Source organism: Elaeis guineensis, chromosome 3, assembly GCF_000442705.2.
Source record: "Elaeis guineensis isolate ETL-2024a chromosome 3, EG11, whole genome shotgun sequence".
NCBI lineage: Eukaryota > Viridiplantae > Streptophyta > Magnoliopsida > Arecales > Arecaceae > Elaeis > Elaeis guineensis.
The window spans coordinates 21,525,838-21,546,717 of record NC_025995.2 but is presented as its reverse complement, the minus strand read 5'-3'; the positions used below and the strand labels follow the sequence as shown (position 1 = coordinate 21,546,717).

Sequence of the window (20,880 nt, the reverse complement as noted above, 5' to 3'; positions counted from 1 at the left end):
CGTTTGAAATTCAAAACTCGGATGTAGGGGGACTGGTGTTGGGTATAAAATACCCACAGTCGGAACCCTCAACGGAATCGACATCAGCAAGTGCAGCTCCGCCCGGACTCCTACGGGAGCCGGGCTCCACCGCCGACAGCAAGTGCAGCTCCGCCCGAACTACTAGGGGAGCCGGGCTCCATCGCCGACAGCAAGTGCAGCTCCGCCCGGACTCCTACGGGAGCCGGACTCCACCACCGACAGCAAGTGCAGCTCCGCCCGGACTCCTACGGGAGCCGGGCTCCACCGCCGACAGCAAGTGCAGCTCCGCCCGGACTCCTATGGGAGCCGGGCTCCATCGACGACATCAGCGCAGCTCCGCCCGGACTCCTACGGGAGCCGAACTCTGCCGCCAACATCAGAACAGCTCCGCCCGGACTCCTACGGGAGCCGGGCTCTGCTCTCAGTATCAACTGCTGGTAAGCTCCATCCGGACTCCTACCAGAGCCGGACTTCACCCTTAACTTTGATTGCGGCGCAGCTCCGCCCGGACTCCTACGGGAGCCCGGCTCCATCGACGACATCAGCGCAGCTCCGCCCGGACTCCTACGGGAGCCGCGCTCCGCCGCCAACATCAGAACAGCTCCGCCCAGACTCCCACGGGAACCGGGCTCCGCTCTCGGTACCAACTGCTGGAGGAGCCGAGCCTTAAGGGAGCCGAGCCTCATCCCTGATGCCAGCGACTACAGTCGCGAGCAGACTCCGCCCGGACTCCTACGAGAGCCGGGCTCCACCCACAACTTCAGCACCAAGGGGGTTCCGCCCGGACTCCCTCGGGAGTCGGGCTCCGCTCACGACCCCTACCGCCAGGAGGACCTCACCCGGACCTCAACAGAAATCGGGCTCCGCCCGTTGCCGAGCTTCAATCGACAGATCCACGCTCCCTGACAGGCCCTCAAAACGGCCACGACCCTGCTCCACTTCCTGTGGCGGACTCCGCGCAGTACCGTCATTCCCTGACAGGCCGCAGTAACCATAGCCGCCCTGCTCCACTTCCTGTGGCGGACTCCGCACAGCTCCACTATCCCCTGGCAGGCCACAGTGACGGCCACGAACCTGCTCCACCTCCTACAACGGATACCATGCGATTCTCCTGTCCGCTGACAACGGACGCTGCTCCACCCCTCATAACAGATTCCACGTGGCGGGTCGAGGTGATGACCACGTGTCTACTCCATTATCTTTTGCAATCAATTCTCCTGACCATGGACGGCCCACTACCAGGCGGTTACAAACGTCGCCATCAATCCGTTGCCTCCTCCGCCTATAAAAGGGGGATCCAGATACGTTATTCTTTAAGCTCATTCTTTCTTATCTCAAAACTCTGCTAAATTCTCCGTTCGAGCACTCCATTCTTGTTGAGGCAGAAAACTGACTTGAGCGTCGGAGGGTCTTGCCGGAGCAACCCCACCTCCGGTTTAGACTTTCCTTGCAGGTCTCGACGGCGACCGCGGCTTCCCCGACTCCAGCTTCTCCGGCGCAAGCGGATTTTTGCACCAACATGGATGTTATTAGTTATGCAGATATTAATTTTAGGTATTGAAAAAAATGAAAAAAAAAATTAAAAATTTCAGTGATAAAATGGAGATGGTCTGTTGACGGAATCTAATCTTAAAAATAAAATTAGCGATGGAATCATGATGAATTAAAGACTAACTAGGATGTTGAACAAATAGCATAATGACAGAACAATGACAGACTAACAATAAAATATATTTATATTTAACGACACACTAGCAACAAACTAACGACTAATGAGACACTATATTAATGACTACATACTGACAACATAGCGATGGAAAATATTTAGTTTTAATGATAGACTAATGACAAAGTAGCGACGAATAATACATTATATTAGCAACTAAATACTATCAGAATAGTGACAGATGATAAGTTTTTGTAATTATATTAAATACCGCATAATGACGGATTAATGATGATTTTATTTTTTTAATTTTTTTAGCGATGAAATTGTGACATTTAAAGATAAATCATTGTATATTATCAGGGTTGTGCCATGATTTTAATGATGGCCAAAATAGAATTGTTAATCCATCGCTAAATAAATTTAGCGACGCAAAGACATCCATCACTAGTTTAGCAATGAAGCTTTTTACTACCACCTTGATTTTATCGCTAATCAGTCGCTAGACGGTCTCTATCAAGTTTAATGATAGAATGGAGATAGAGTAAAGTCGGATTTTATCCATCGGTAATTAACAGTTTTCTTATAGTGATAATAGAAGCAACGGTAGTATCTCAAGGCAAAGTAATTGTCGAAGTATATCCTCTCTCAATCAGATCTGCAAGCCATTGAAATTTAATCCTCATAGATGCCAAAGTCCTATCTGACACTTTCTACATAATTTCTTATGACCCTCACTTAGACTAATAATACCACCATACTCAAGAGGGTGCTCTAGCATGGAAGATGATGGTCCTACTGCACTTGGATCTTTAGGAGCTGGCTCATCTTATTCAAGCTGCTTATTCTAATCCCAAATGATTCCAATGACCATCTACTTTTAGATAACCCATTCTCTGAAGAGATTTGTCATTATCTTTGTTAGTGTGCTTTAGGGTTTGAAAAAGCTCTTCTTCAAGAGATATGCTATTGTCTCTGAAGATTAAGATTAGGATTATACCATACGAAAGTGATATCCTTATTCTGACATATGTTTCTTGTATTTGATGAATTATAAGTATCGATAGATTTAAAGGGATCTGCTTGATGATGTGATATATTACAGTAATATCCTTTTGATGAAACCTTTGCATGTTAAAATTTATTCTCCCTTTCCTCTCGCATCTTCAACCAACAAACGACTAGATTTGGTAAGTCAACTTCATCCCTATAGCTGGCCATTTGGATTTTTCTTTTTTTTCCTTTTCTCCTTCTCCTTCTCCTTCTCCTTCTTCTTCTTCTTTTAGAAAAAAACAAAAAAAAAGAAAATTTCCTCCTCGCCTTCCTAACTCTTCTCCTCCTTTCTTCTTCTTCTTCTTCTCCTTCTTCCATGATCTTGTGGTCCATTTCTTTTTTTCACATCTTTATGTCATAGTAAAATAAAAATATAAATTTTTTATCGAATGTCCATTCCATAGCAAAATAAAAAATGAAAAAAAAAGAAAATTCTTTGTCTTCTTCTTCTCCTCCTCCTCCTTCTTCTTCTTCTTGAAAAAAAATAGGGGAAACAACCTTTTTCCCCCTTCCTTTTCTCCTCTTCCTTCTTTCCCCTCTCCTTCTCCTCCTTTCTAAATTGTATACTCTAGTTTTCTTTTTTTGGATTTTCATCCTTTAGCAAAAGAAGAAAAACAGAATTTTTTTTTAAATTTTTCATTTCATATGACAAAAGAGAATAGAAACTTTTTTTCCCAAATCCTATACTCCTTTTCTTAAGAATTTTTTTATCTTTTTCTTCTTCTTTTTCTCCTTCATTCTTCATCTCCTCCTTGTTACCTCCATCTTCTCTTTTGTTTTCAATTGCATATTTCTTTCCACTTATTTCCAGTATATTTGAAATAATTTTTTCTTGTAAAAAAAAAAAGGGCTTCTATAGATCTCTAAGAGGTTTTCATTTGGTTTTCCATCCAATAACAAAAAAATAAAAAAAGATATATTTTCCTTCTTCTTCTTTTCCTTTATTCTCCTCCTTCTCCTTATTCTTATCTCAAGTCCTATGCTCCATGTCTTTTTGGATTTTTGCTCTGTAGCAAAACAAAAATCAGAAAAAAATTCACCCTACTCTTTTTCTTTTTCTCCTTCTTTCTTCTTTTTGTGCTCCTCCTTTTCCTCCATATTTTTATTCTTCTGACTATTCTTTTCTGTCCTATCTTTTTCTAGAAGATTTGAAACTTTTTAAAAAGAAAAAAGTTATGTAGATCACCGATGGTTTTCCATCCCCCAAAAATTCAAAAAAAAAAAACAATGATGCGGCATTTTTTTTTCATGTTATTTGTAGAAAAAAATGCATCTTTTTAGTTTCATTTCTTTTTTCTGTCATCCATGAGGCCACACCTATGATTCTTGCATGTGACAGTTACATGCTCTGTCCAAAAACTTGAGAGGGCATAGAGAAAAAAATTTAAAAGAAACAGTGCAGATGCTGTGCATAAAATATATATTATCTTGCTCCCATACTATGATCCATCCATCCATGCCCCTTTGCACTTCATTTTTTTTTGTTGGTCATTTTCTAGCAACCCCTCCTAGATAAAAATAATACAGGATATGGAAAGCTGTCACAACCAACAATAACTCCCCTCGAAGATATTTTAAAAGTTGAAAAGAGAAAAAGATAAACTAGAGTGAGAAGTCCGCATTGAAGCTCTGATCTCGAGATGGTTAAATAATCCTAAGGGCTACTCCAATAGCACTCATCTGCATATTGCAGTTGTGTAAAAGCATTCTAGAGCATGCCTACATCCATTCCCTACCGACGTAGTCTTGGATGCTCCTACAAAGTAGATTTTGACTTTCTCCTCATCCAGAGGATGCGACTCAACAAAAAATAGGGGCAGAGGCTTGTAGGCTAGATTTTGACTTTTTGTCCTTTTCTTTCACAAAATAACACCACTTATCCATGGAGAAAAGGTGGAAGCATGCTCCACCTATCCCCCCCACATGCTCTCTTATGAGTACCTTTTATTTCCTCTTTCGACCTCCTCCAAATCAGTATTGATGCTGATTTTTTCTCCTTTTTGCAAGGTACATCAAAAATTCATATGGAGCCTATTATATAGCCATAAAGAAAAGACAAAAGTAGGCTCCACCTATGCCCCCTTGCGAGCACCTTCTCTCCTTTTTCTTCCTTCCAACCTCTTCTAAATGGATGCTAATTTTTTTCTTTTTCTTGCGAGGCACCTTAAATATCCATGTGGAGTACAGCAAGTGGACAAGAGCCATCAAGCAGCTTTTAGATTCCATATTTAATATAGAGTATAAATAAGATGTTCAAAATGGAACAAGACAAATATTTAGATCGAAAAAGTAGATACGAGGATAAGGAAGCAAGCCACATCAATAGATGCTCTTTAGCAAAGACTTTTGCTCCCTTTTGTGCGCTAGCTTTATAGCAGGTTTCCAAGATACAATAGAACCTCCAATGAAACTCTCCTTTAGAGCACACATGAAAGAGCTTCAACTAAACTATTCAATGTTTTCAGACTAATCAAATTTTTATGTAGAATTAAAGAAGCATAGAGAGCTTGTGGAACATTGTCTTAGAAAGATTGTATAATTCTCTACCAATTAGGATAAAGCATTACCATAATACAGGTTGGACACAAATTTGTTCTGGGTCAGCCCATAATATCATCCACTTTCCAATATCCATACATGACAATAGATGGAAGGTGCAAAATAGCCATATGAATGCTCATAATATTAGAAAATGTGTCCTAAAGCCAATCATTTAGACGATTGTGCTCTTTGTAATTGTATATGAATTATGAAATAATAAAAATTATTTGATATTTTTCATCACAAGATGTATATTTTTTTTATTAGAACTCTTGTGTTGTGATGAAGTTCTTAGAACTATATGACAATCGATAAAAGAAGATTTATCGAATAGTTCTTAAATATATTCGTGATCAAATGATACATCATTAAAGAACGATGATGTTGATCAAGTGTAGGTCATTATGTACTATATAGATTGGTTATTCTCTTAACCAAGGAGTGTAGAGACACTAGTATGGCATACAGATGAGATGTAGAAGTACATCATCACTGAACAAGTGACTCATCTGTAGAACACTTTGCTGTTAAGAACAGCTCACAAAATGTATGGACATAAGTATCCCTCAAACTTGAGATCATGATAGTGACTTGCAAACAACTCACTGTGTTTTGGTGTCAGACTACGTGTATTTTTAATATAATCACGGAAGGCTACTGGGTACAGTCAAGTACTTGTGAAGTCTATGTGTGGATCAAGATGAGACTGATTCATCTAGATTACAAGAGTTAATGCATCACTGTATTTTAATTTAGTAAACTCTAGGTCCAGATAATTTATGTGATGGATATGAAAGGTTGAAATATAATGTGGATGACTCATCCAAGATTAATAATTAAACCCTAGGTTATCTTTGAGCATTCAGAGAAATGGATGAATTATGCGGTAACCATATACGTAGTTTCCTGAATATTGCCTTATATATATTTGACCTATCTAGACATCAAAAACTATTGCTAGATGGCAACTTCAATTAGCACAAGAAATAATTCCTGTACTAGTGACTTAGTGTTCGAACCTATGGAGTCACGCACAAAGTCAGACGACATAGGAAAGAATTGATCTAAATCTATGAGTTCAATTTGAAAGTATGTTACTTGATTGAATAAATAGATTAGCTTAATTAAAAATTAAGTTAAGGATCATACAGGATTAAAAAGTTGACTATATCTAGCTAGCACTGGATATGTGGTTCAGGTTTAATTTTAGAGATGGTACTGATCTGATCAATGATCCAAAAGATTCATGAGAGATTGAATTCAAGGGTTAATTAATTTCAGATTTGATCTGATTTAATTAGGCTTGAATTAGGTTCAAAATTCAAGTTAGACTTAGATCAGAATTCTAATTAGATTAAGATTGACAGGCTCTTCGAATCTGGCTCGAATCGGATCCAAATTGAGACAAATCTGAACCCATTTGATTTAGAATCAAAGAGCCTTAATTATCAGGAACTCTCTCTCATAAAGTGGCCAACCAAGAAAGAAATTGAGGCACTGATTTTTTCGCCCCAAGAAGCACGCATGTGAAGGGTCTCACGTGAAACAATCTTAGGCGCTCTCCTTTCTCATGTCCGATTCCTACTTTGGATAGGATTGAGTGTCCTAACTAATTAGGACTTTGGATCAGATGTGAATGCCTCATCTATTAAAGGGAGGATCCTATTACACGATAAAAGCAAGTGATTTGTTTTGTGTGACAAACACAAAAACCACTATGAGATAAAGGAGAGGCTTGTGTGCAACAACAAAAGAAAGGGGTGCTATTTTTATGGGACGTCCTTCACTCTTCACATCATCCCTCTTGGTGTCCTCTTCCTTGGTGTGAAAGTTTACATTCGAGATAAGATCTTCTCCTTCTCTTGCTGCCTTCTAAAGGATTTGCGCAACAGACTTCATCCATATTCTCTGTGGAGCTTGGTGTGCGTGCGAAGTAGAGGGTTTGTACGTTCAGACCTTGCGAGGCATTGGATTTGAATTTTCTTGAGGATTTTGATCCTTATTCCACTGCATATCAGGTAAGCATAAAATTTATATTAGCTTATTCTAGAAAAAATTTTTAAATCACACCCAGACAATCTGATCAGATCGGAGAATTTTTCCTTCACAGAACATGTCAAAATCATATATGAAAAGCTTGACCAATAACATATTGCAACAATCATTAAAGAATGGAAAAAAACATATGACTAAAATTTAAAATTTAGAATGATTCAAATTTTGAAACAAATGCCAGAAAATTTGTCTAACCACTCCATGTTGGCCATGATCAAGAAATATTATCCATCTGATCAATGACAAACAAACAAGTTTTCAACAATCCCTATATTGGTTTAAATTTTTAATTAATAGAAAATCATATGATCAAGCAAATACAAATGGTTTATATTGTGTATCTAATGAAGGTGTCTAGTGGACTTAACCTTTACTTAGTGACAATTAGATTTCATCACACTTCTTCAAAATGAACTATCTTGAACTTGGACTTGATGTATACACATGCACTAAAAGCACATACAAAACAAACTTGAATCATGTTCTAATTTGATCCACACATTCTGACCATCTAGTATCTTATTTTATGAGCACTTAAGGGAAGAGCCCAATTTCCATAGATTGTGGCTCCATGATAACTCTTACATAGGTGAGATCTCCAAGGGTTTTCACAACTCAAATCTTTCGTATGGACCTTGGTCTCAATTTGAGCCTAGCTCTTTTTTATCTTGGTGTAGTTAATGCATTCTTATCATAGGCAAAAACTTATAATTTTAGTTTTGAGTACTTCTTCTAGCTATCTAATTGACTTGCTTTCACCTATTGATCCATCGATGATCATAGGTTTTTTAGCCCAAGCAGAATTTTTAGTCATGAGTGTCAGGGTTGCCATCGATGATATCTAACTTATGGGATTCAACCTCATTCCCCTCAATGTTACTAAAATTAGCCTCCACGCTAGTTCATTAGTAAGAGGGTCAGACAAATTCTTTTTTGGCCTTACAAACTATAGGGCTGTGGTATTTTTTATATAATATTTTTAATAATTTTTGTCTAGGCCTAATATGCTTTTTCTTGTATTTTAAATTTTTTTGTTTATGTATGGCAATGGCAGATTGATTATCACAATATAAGATTGTACAGGATAGTGATTTAAGTCCTGATGAGATGGGGGCTGTTTCGACCATTTCGTCCCATTTCTCTAAGATTCTGACACTTGAGATGGGTGCGGACACTAAAACATACTTTCAGCCTCTATCTTGATCATCCCGTCTTCTTTTCGATCGAATCATGCATTGGTACTGCCATCTCAATCGAGACTCGCCCTTTTTTTCTTTCGATTCATCACTGGAAGGAAGAAGAATAAGAGGTTAAAGTCACTGATCTTTTTTCACTAATGTGTCATCATCAGCATCATCATCGAAAAGGAGGAGCACGATCGAAAGCGAAGAGCCAAGAGGAGCATGCATCAAAGTTTGATTCCAATTATCTCACAAAGATCATGAGGGAGGACCGTTGGAGAAAGAGAAGAGAGGAGAAAGAAAAGGGAAGCATTCGGATTTTTTTATGAGGAACCAATTGGGAGGGAGGAGGGAGGAGGGAGGAATAGAGGGGAAGAATGGTTGAAACCCTAACTTAGGAGGCCATTTTTGTCTCTCAAGTTTGGGCTTTCTTGTGCATGTGATTTATGTTCTTTCATGGCCTCATTCGTTCGATTGCACCCACATAACTCTCAAAGCATTCGGATTTAGATCTTTGGCTGCATGAGATCCACCGACTAAGTGGTTAGATCTGGCTATATGCAATCCGCTAACTAAATATGGATTCAGACTGTATGTTTTGCATAATTCAATGATTGATATTCATGACATGCCGATAGCCTAAAAGTACTCATATGTGGTGATAGTCTGAGACTAATATTGTGATGAGAAAGAAAGTTCTAAAAAAAAATATCATGCATAGAAAGAAGAATCTTACAAACAACAAGGATGGGTATGCATTAGAAAAGAGTCGGAGAATTGATTTTCTTAGGACAAAACTAATACATATGCATTGAAAGGAGAGGAAGTTAAAAAAATAAACATGAGAACCTTGCATGGTCGACATTCAACACAATTTATAATATCAATTGTACCATCTATTCATATGAAGAAGGATAAACCATATGAAAAATTATTCATCTAGGATCAATGTAATTTAAAATAATAATATGTTCGAAATAAATACAGCACCCAATATGTAGTTTGGTCCCATAAGTCCACAACCTCCTGTTACCTATAGACTATATAAATATTCACACCCAACTCTCAGTCTCTCACGACCATAATATTCACCAAGAGTTGGGAGCTATGCTATGAGTTCTAATAGCAATATTATTTTTGAGCACCTCGAGCGTTATTTGACAAGGGAGATTCTAGAATTCATATAACAAAATTGATGGGTCTCGCTAGCGGTATTTCTACTCCTATCCTTTATTTTCATATTTCATGCTTACTTATTATCAAACTTGTAAATGTTTTTAATTAATAAACTATTATTTAAAAAATTATTGCCATTATTTTTCTTATTATATTTTATTTGTCGTTACAATAGTGATATCAAAATTGCAACCATTCTAATTGATGGTTGGTTTAAAGTTATTGCAACATGTCATATTGGAATGGTTGGTTCAAATTTTTTCGATCCTATGAAATGTATAATTATTAGATAGATTAGGTCTAGTAGACTAGCCCAATATTTATCTACTACATTATCCCCTACCTTCTAATAATTCAAAATCACATGAGGATGCCTGTTATCTACTATACATGTGCTCTGGGATTTAGAATGGTATATTAGTCCATGTAATAATTCTTTCATTGAAATAGTAAGACACTAATAGTCTAAAATCCAAGTTAAAGTAAGTAAATAATACTAATAAAGAGAAAACAGAGCATGAACTCTCAGAAGAATAAATGAGAAGGGGATAAAAAGATTAAAATATATATTAAAAATATAAAAAATTCTAAACATAAAAATGAATAGATAACTGGATGCTTTAAATATAATAAATAATTAAAATAAATATATTAATTATAAAGTATTTTGAAATTTTGAAATTATATTTTGAAAATTACAAAAAAAATCTTAAACATAGAAATGGATAGTTAACTAGGTGTAATAAATATAATAAATAATTTGAATAAATTTTATTAATTACAAAAATATTTAGAAATTATAAACATATATGTGGCAATTACAAAAAATCCTAAACATAGAAATGGATAGATAATTGGATATAATAAATATAATAAACATTTAAAATAAACATAATTAATTATAAAAATATATTTTAGATATTATAAGAAATCTTGAACCTAGAAATGGTAGATAATTGGATATAATGGATATAATAAATAATTAAAATAGATTTAATTGAATATTTAAAAATTATAAACATATATTTGGAAATTATAAAAAAATCCTAAACATAGAAATGGGTGGGTAACTGAATATAATAAATAATTAAAATAAATATTAAAAATTATAAAAATATATTTCAGAAATAACAAGAAATCCTAAATTGGATATAATTGATATAATAAATAATTAAAAATAAAATTTATTAATTATAAAAATATTTAAAAATTATAAAAACATATTTTAAAAATTACAAAAAATCCCAAACATACAAATGGGTAGGTAACTAAATATAATAAATAATTAAAATAAATATTACTAATTATAAAAATATTTAGAAATTATAAAAATATATTTTAGAAATTATAAAAAAATCCTAAACCTAGTAAAGGATTGATAACTTGATATACCATAAAAGCATAAATAATTTAAATCTAATTCTAGTTACTTTTGATTAATTTTAGTGAATACACAAAATAATAAAAATAATTTTTGATTATTACTTACATAATTATTCAAAAATTTTGGAAAATTAATGAAAATAATGAATATAAATAACATAAATCTCTAAGTATTTTTTTCAAAAGTTTAATAAATTTTAAACTAATATTTAATATGATTAATAAAAATATTAAAAAATTATAATAAATTTAAAAAATATGGAATATAGCATATGTAACTTAAATCTAATTTTTAGATACTTATAATTATTAATTTTATAATTTTTTAAAAACTAGATGGATCCCAATAGCAAGCAACTGAAGGATCTGTGTATTGGATGGTGTTTTGAAAAAATAGAAGAAGACTGGCATCAATGGAAATATAATTACTATGGACTAGAAAATAGAAGAGGTGGAGTCACTTAATTGAAACAATACTTAGTGGATGGTTTCAGTGATGTCAAAAGTATTTAAAGGTACCACAAAAGTTCAAGTGATGATAAGAGAGCATTTGTAAAAAGAAAAGAAAGTGAAGATAGCATTCAAAGCTCAAAAAAAGTACTTGATCATCGGACATCTCAATCATATATTCACATAAAGTTAGATGATGATGATGATTACTTTGATTCAAATGATTTAGAGGCAGCTCATTTATGAGAGATTATTCGGGCATCTCGACAAGACTAATGGCGATATGAGGAGATATTGAGATATAGAGCATAGTTTGGATGCTTTCATTTTGAGAAGAATGGTGGCTCTAGTGTAAGAAAAGATCGTATTCACATTTATAGTTTACTGAATTAAAAAAGAGTCCGTCCATCGGGATGAAATCATCTTCAATTAAGTTATTATTTGATGCATTTGGAAAGAAATTGAAGGAGAGGTCAAGAGATCCCAGCATCCATGATCTAGATCCTATAGTATATCCGGATCTAAAGTCAAAGAAATCGTAAATTGATGACTGTATAAATAAGAATAATAAAAAATAAATATGAAGGGCAATTGCCAACTAGTTTCACTTTAGTTATGTCCAGCATGAGTAGTGGCAAATACATACTTTTGATTGATAATTAGTACAATACATAAAACTGGTCTAGGTATTGATCCTCCTACACCCTATAAGATATATGGATCATACTTGCAACAATAAGTCACATATATCAAATCTTGGATTGAGAGTTATAAAAGGGAGTGGAATGCTTATGGGGTGATATTGATATGTAATGGTTGTCTAAACCTACTGAAATAAGTATTATCAATTTTCTAATCTATTATGATAGAGTGACCAACTTTCATACTTCAGTTGATACTTCAGATGAAATATATGACTCTAATTATATTTTGGACTTGATGAGAAATATTGTTGATAAAATTGGTGAAGAATAAATCATCTAGTTGTCACAGACAATGAGGCAAACTATATGAAAGCAGAAAAAGATCTGATGCTAGAAAAATGACATCTACATTGGACCCCTTGTGAAATACATTGTATAGACCTAATGATGAAGGATATTGAGCAATTATCCGAGATAAAATACATGATAGATAGCATTGCAAATGGATCATGTTATTCGATTCGAACCATTTCAAAAGACCCATGGAGCCGGGTCGAGTTCTAAAATTAGACCCATTCCATTTTTTGGATTAGATTTAGATTTACTGAATTCTGATCTTATCCGACCTGATCCGACTTATAAAGACTTTTAGTTTGATTTGATTCTTAAGATAAATAATCCAATCAGACCCGACTTGACTCGAACCTAGTATGGGATCCAAACACTCATCCGAACCAAACCTATCCTGAGTCTCTCTCTCAACCTCTTCGATGCTCTTTTAGAATAAAATATCACTCTTAGCCTCTTAGAATTGCTCTCTCTCCATCTCAAATTGCTATCTTCATCTTTCAGGTTTCTTTTCATTCCTGATCGATCTCTTTTCTCCCCAGCAAAAAGGGGACGATTTTAGTTGCAGGCGAGATGGCAACTTTGGTGTGCAGTGCATGTTCAGTGATTTGTCTCAAGGTACCTTCTTCTCCAAAATAGCAAAATCTTAGATCTTATGTCTCAATTAATTTTTTTCCTCCATCTATCCTAGTTCTCTTCCATCCTCCTTGTTGTGTCCATGCTTCATCAGCACCTCTTTTGCTGCTCTATTCATCCTCCTCTACCTCCACCTACGGCTACCTCCTGCACCTCCTCCCTTCCTCCTATTCATGGAAAAAAAAATCCCATCCCTCCTCTTTCCCGACCTCCTTCGAGAAAAAGATTTGCATCATCTTCTCCTCTTGATACTTATACATATTTCTCTTCTTTTCTATTTGATCACCATTTCTCTTTTTTTTTAATGCTAGATTTTTTAGATCCAAAAAAATCTAGTCTTAGAAAGATTTTTCTCTAGTTTAACCATGATTTATTTTTCTTTTTTTCTTCTATTTTTTAGATATAAAAAGTTTTTTAAATTTTTTTCTTCTAATTTTTCCTAGTCTAACCATAATGAGATCTAAAAAATGTTCTTTCATATCGATTTTTCTCACATAGATCAGCTTTTTTTGGTCTAACCATGATTAGAACCTTTTCTTCCAATTTTCAAGTTCGAAAAGTTGTATATATTTTTTCTCTTATTTTTTTTAAATCTAGCCATGATTAAATCTAAAAAAAAATATTTTTTCATGTTGATTTTTTTTTACAAAGACTATATTAGATTACATTAGAATATAACTACAGTTTGATATGGCTCCTTTTGTTTTGGTCTCTTAGAGCTTGTGAACAGAGAGGATGATAACTATTAGAATTGTTTAAATTCTATATTGATAAAAAAGACTGATATTTGATCCCGCCCTCACCCAATATTTGGCCAAACTTCCATCTATCCTGCTTTTTAGGGAGAAAAATGAATAGAGGAATAGTATGGTAGAAAGGAGGACTAGGATGATGAGATATGCCTTTCTATCCATCACCATCCATTTTTGAGTTGTAGTTTCTATAACCTGTCAAACATATATCATCTCCAACATAAATTATATGTAATATGTTAAATGTAATAATTGGAGAGCTATATCTTGATTTCTGGTAGAAATCTATATTAGAAAAAATTATGTAGTGACAAAGCATCTCTTTTGTTAAAATTTTGGAGGCTTTGTTTGATGTTCATAAATAAACTCTTCTGGTATAGCTACTAATTTTATGACGGCCATGTCAAAAGTGTAGAAAGATAAGAACAAATTCACATTTTTATTAGATGAAGCTTTTATCCTATTTTATTATTGAAAGCATTCTCTTTCATCTATATTTCATTTGATTATGCTGCTTACCATTAGGTTGTTAGCAGTATGTGCTTATTAATGTCATATTGCTTGACTATAGATTTATTCCATTGGGTGATGTTAAAAATTTGGTATGCACTTACTGATTTGCTAGTGATTTTAGCTGCATCTTTGAGGGAGATGATTGGAAATTATCTATGTTTTATACAAATCATATAGATAAAGCTTGCTTGAGGAATATCAATAAGATACGTAAGATGTGTTGGAATTTCTTATTTCTTCAAATCTATGAGGAGATTTGGAAAAATTGGTATATGATACATCATCTATTCCTTATTCACTTATATATACCAATAATATATGTAAATTGAAGATGTTTATGTATAAATTCAAATGTTCAAATGTCTTATAAATTTCATCAATAGTTAGCTATACTAATGCTTCCTCAAATTATTTATACTTTAGGAGATACTTGAGAAAGCCATCAAGTTTATAATAGTTGCTTGAGTCTGAAAATCACATAACTTTCATGAAAGAGTAAGAAGCTGGTTATCTATTGAATTTGTATATTTGTTAAATGCTATTGTTGGACATTTAAGAGAAAAATTGCATGTTTCTTGTCTGATATTTATTTTTGGAGCTCATTTTCTTTTCAAAATTTTAAGCATCTCTCCTTTTTACCACATACTTTTGCTAAGATACATAATAGAAATATTTTTTTTTGATAGTGTTATATGTATGATTTACACTGTTTTAAATATTTTGATAAAGCAGATTGATAACTTTATACATGTGGGTTACATATTCTCTCTTTTCAAATCTTGTATGCTGTTAAATATGAAGTATGGTGGGGATGTCATGATCTTATCGAGCAGATTTCAAAAAATTTGTCATATATTGAAGGAATATATTGATAAATTTAGGATTTCTTGGTCAAATTATCTCAGCATATTAATCTATTAATGTCCATAAAATCTCTTTTAAGCTATTAGATTTTTTTAATACTTAAAACTCTTCCAATACCTTTTCTTTAATATCTAAAATTTTTTATCGTTGATTATCCTTCATACTAATTTGTTATATTATTTGAGCATCATCTATTATACAAAGATTGTTATCTTATCATTTGTTTAACATATAATGCCTATAGCATGTGTCCATTTTCTTATTTTTGGATTATTTGATCCGTTATGGAAGCTTTTATTTCTCTTATTTTAGTTTGATGCTGCAAGAATTTAAGAGGAACAATGGATAAGATTATTTTATCTTTCTATCGTATTGAGTTGCATTTCATACTTATACATTTTCATTTAATTCTATACAAAATAGGTTAATGTCTATGATGGATAGTAATGAAAACACAGCGAAAGTTTCAAGTACTCTTGGTTGTAGTAGTTCTCATCCTACATGACCCTCTAATACAGATAGCTCTAAAGCGAGAGAAAAAAGGAGGCCAGAGATATGGAGTCATTATTCAGGGATAGAAAATCAAAAAGACAAGATTAAATATAATTATTATCAATTTATATTTTCAATCGATCCTAAAAATTGAACAAATCATCTTCACAAATGTACAAAGAATTATAAGTTAAAAAAAATATTGATAGAAGGCAAAAATAGTTCATAGGTCATGTAACATTAAAAGATAATATTGCATTGAATGAGTTGACTCCCTATTCATTTGATCAAGAAAGAAACTGTGAGGATCTTACAAGAACGATAATTCTATGAGAAATGCCATTTACAACAGTTGAATATCTAGCTTTTTAGATGTTTGTTAGAAATCTTAAATCTAAATTTAATATTGTTTCAAGGACAATATTGGCATCTGATTATTTTAAAGCATATGAAAGAAAAAAAGAAGACTAGATGAGTTATTTAAAGTAAAGTATGGAAGAATCAACTTAACATTTGATATATGGACATCAAATCAAATATTGAGATATATATGTCTCACTACACAATATATCACTAATGGTTGAAAACTTAAAAAATATATTATCAACTATAAGATGGTTCCTTCAACATATATATGAAGGAAAAATTGTCCGATCACATCGGATGCCAGGAAGAAAATTAAATATATTAGCAATTAAAATTTTATAATATTTATGAAATATTACTTTAATTCACAATGAAAAACTTGATCAAGGTAGAAGAGGTTCCTCAATCAATTTGCTTGGCGAGATCTGGATATGCAGATCCTCTTTTTCGCATGCACGCCAAGCAACGTAGGAGAGAGGAGGAAAGAAGGAGAGTCTTGAGATTTGATCTAAAGATCTTAGAAGAACCCACACACCACACCACAAGAGATAGCGAGGACACTTAAGAAGAGAGAGACACTCAAGGAGAGATGACGCCTAAGAAGATGGGATGCCCAAACTTCTCACACCTAAGCCAATGCTTGATTGATTTTTCTCTTCTCCACACCCATCTTTAAATAGACAAGAGTTCCTAGATCAAATCAAATACCTTCATGGGTTAGAAATAAGACTCTCCATATTTGAATTAAATCCACTCCCTAAACCATAAGGTTTCTTAATTGAAGTAGGAGAGGAGCCAACTCGCGCCTCCCTTCACCATGATGCACGCCCAAGGGGAGGACGCTGTTTCCAGCACCCTCTCCTCTATCTTGGTCAGCCATATGGGTGAGAGAATACTTGATAAATATGGTTAATTACACCAAATCTAATTTGATTCAAGTTTGGACTCAATTCGAATCTGATTGAAATCAAATTTGAAAAGGCTGCTAATCCTAATCTAATTAGGATTTAGCTAGGTCCAAGTCTAACTTAGATAATTAACCCAATTTAGCCTCAATAAAATCAAGTTCAATTAAATTTAGATCTGATCTAAAATAATTAGGACTTGAATCCAAACTCTCATAATTTTTTGGATCATAGATTTGATCAAATTCATCTTTGGAATCAAACTTATGCCTTATGAGCAGTGCTAGTTGCATATAGTCAGTATTTAATTTCGTATGACCCATAACTTATTTCTCAATTAAGTAAATCTATATGTTCAATCAAGTCTCATACTTCTAAATTGAATATATAAATATTCATTCAATTTTTTTCTATATTGTTTGATTTTGTGCGTGACTCCATAGGTTCGAACATTAAACTGGTAGTAGAGGAACTACTTTCTATACTAATCGAAGTGACTATCTAGCAATGATACCTGACATCTGGATAGATCGAATAATTACAAACAACATTCAAGAACCTCAACATATGGTTACCGCATAATCATCTCTTTGACCCTAATGCTTAAGATGACGTAGGGTTTAACTGTCAATCCTGGAATAGTCATTCTCATTATATTTCAATCTTTTCCAAATCTTATGACAGATCACGAGGATTATCTTGGCCAAGATTTTACTGGATTGAGATACAGTAATGCATTAACTCCTATAAATTGGAGGGGTCAATCCCACCTTAACTCACACACCAACTTTGTAAGTATTTGGCTGTACCCAGTAGTCTTCTATCACTGTATTAAAAATATAAGTAGTCCGACATCAAAGTATAGTGAATGGCTTACAAATCACTGTAATGGTCTTAGGTCAGAGAGACACTTATGTCCAAATTCTTCGTGAGCTGCCCTTGACAATAGAAACTCTGTAGGTGAGTCACTATTCAGTGATGATGTACTCCTACATTTCATCTATATGCCATATTAGTTGCTCCACACTCCTTGATTAAGAGGACAACCAACCTATAAGGCACACAATGACTTATACTCGATAAATATTATTGTCCTTATTAATAACATATCATTTGATCACGAACAAGTTTAAGAATTATTCGATAAATTTTCTTTATTGATTATATTATAGTTCTAAAGATTTCATCATAACGCAAGAGTTCAAAGAAAGATGTACTTTTATGATGAACTTATCAAAATAATTTTTATTCATTAATAATTCATATATAAACTATAAAAAGCTCAATCATCTATAGATAGATAATTAGCTTTAGGACATATTTTCCAACAATATAGGCTTAGTTATTAGTGATTGTATTGCAAGCTACATTTTATCTTAGAACACTAAAAAAAGATTGGGTTCAATCATCCTTGATAATTTGTCAGCAAATATAGTTATGGCTATGGAATTTCAAAGATAATTTAGAAGAGATTTACTTTTGGATGGCAGGATCTTTCATGTAGGTTGTTGTGCACATATTCTTAATTTGGTTGTGAAGGATGGGTTGAAGATAGTGAAGGGTGCTATTGATAAGATTTAGGAGGCTGTTAAATTTATAAAATCATCTCAAGCAAGACAAGAAATATTTATGAGAATTATCAAATAATTAAAGATGAATGGTAAGAAAAAAATATGCATAGATGTACCTACTCATTGGAATTCTATGTATCTCATGTTAAATGATGATATATAATTCAAGGATGTATTTATGCGACTTGAGGTCTAGGATCCTAATCTTGAAAATATGCCAACTAAGAAATATTGGTTTCAAGGCATTATTATTTACAACTTTTTAAAAATTTTCCATCATATAACTATTTTTTTCATAAACAAAAAAAATATAACTGTAAATTTCTATTTCTATGAGATTTGGAGAACATAGGTGCTCTTAATTCTAAGAATCTTGGAGTTCAAATACAGTTGTGACGATGATGGCCTTAAAAATATAGGAAAAATTTATCAAATATTGAAAAGATTACTCTTACATTCTTGCCATGGGGGTTGTTCTTGATCCGACACATAAGATGAAGCTTATTAAGTATTACTTTTAAAAAATCTATTGTAATGGTGATCATGCTTCAATTAAGATCAATAAAGTGTATATACCATTCAAAGTTTTTATAATCATTATATAATTTTATATGATGCATGTGGCTTTCATATTCAAGTGGAGGAGATGGTGTCTACATCTCAAGATAGAGGAGATGAGAGTTTTTTTATATAAGATTATGAAAAATTTATCCAAGAAGTTGCCTTACCATCCAAGTCAGAATTAGAGATCTATTTAAAAGGGAAGATCTTTTATAATCTCTAATTTATATATCTGTATTAAAATATAACTTAGTATTGTTAATAAAATAACTTGTAAAAATATATTTTATTTTTTAAATAGGTTCATCCTTTAATCAAATATTCTAATATTGGAGAATCAGTGAATCAAAATATCTAATATCGTCTGGGAGGTTCGTGATATATTGACAATTGCGGTGTCTATTGTTGCATCTAAATTTGTCTCCAACACTGTTAAAAGGGTTTTGGATGATTTTCATAGTAGCTTATCTCTCGATATGGCTTATGCCTTGATATGCATGTAAGATTGGCTTTGAGACACCTTGCATCATCTTGTAGGTTCAATTTTTAAAATTTTATAAACTTTATCATATATTAATATATTAATTTTTTTAATTTTTAATTTTATATTTTTTTTATATATAGATGGCCCACCTCTCCATCTGAACTATAAGATTGAAGATTACCAAATAGCTATTGTTATTAATACTATTGATTAGCTTATCTTGATAACAATCATCTTTATTATTATGTTTATATTGTTAACTTTTATCCTAAATGTTCTTGGTCATGTAACTTTTTTACTTTTCTTTCTTTCTTAGAATGTTATTTGAGATCTTATTTGCCTTGCAATTCTTTTATAGCTACCGACCTGCATTGTATTTGGTGATCAATCTTCTATGATTATGTTAGAAGACAAGGCAACTTGCAATAATGAATGATTATTTTGGAATTTTATTTAGATTTCAATTTTGGCTAAACTACATGGGAAGCCATGAAGCCTTGGCTTATTATACTATGGATAGCTATTTTTATTAATCTACTGTATAATTTTGTTGTATTTGAAATTTCAAATACTTCATGTAAGGAAAAAAGGAGTTGGATCTTTGATAATCTTCATATTGTATCAGACTGATTTAGATATCTAATCAGGCTTATAGCAACTACAACTGTGAGTTTTCTTTCCTCTATGATCTCCTATTTGTGGGTGAGCTTTATTGTGGAGTTTTGTCATTACTTCCATCAACTACTCTATAATTGCTATGATCTTCTTTTATTGGCTATTGGCTAAGCAGCTCTTTGATATGCCATATGTGGATTTTCAATTGATACTGGCATTCTTCAACTGCTTGGGACCATATTTTTTCTACTGTACTTTAAATATTATCAACTACTGTTACTCTAGTTGTTGTCAACTTATCTTCTATACTGTACTCTGGAGATATTTACAGGTGATTGTCAACTTCTCATATGTATGGAGATCTAAAGAGACGTATAGTCATCCATATTGGTGTCATCAAATTTTTACTAATGTATGGCCATATTTTCTGTAGTTCTGTCCATCTTTAAAAAGAACTCTTTAAATACTTCTTTGGCCTGTTTTGATGCTTATTATTCACAAATTTCAGTGACTTACCTATTCTGTTGTACCATTTAGGTTTTCATTTTATTTACTGGGCCTGTAACTATATCTAGCGCCTTATGTTTGGTTATATTCCAAGAT

General features: G+C 33.3%; 1 pseudogene; it reads left to right on the top strand.

The window, feature by feature from the left end:
* The window catches only part of LOC140856212 (zinc finger BED domain-containing protein RICESLEEPER 2-like), a 56,758-nt pseudogene extending 37,357 nt beyond the window's left edge, over positions 1–19,401 (top strand).
* The last annotated feature ends 1,479 nt before the right edge of the window (positions 19,402–20,880 follow it).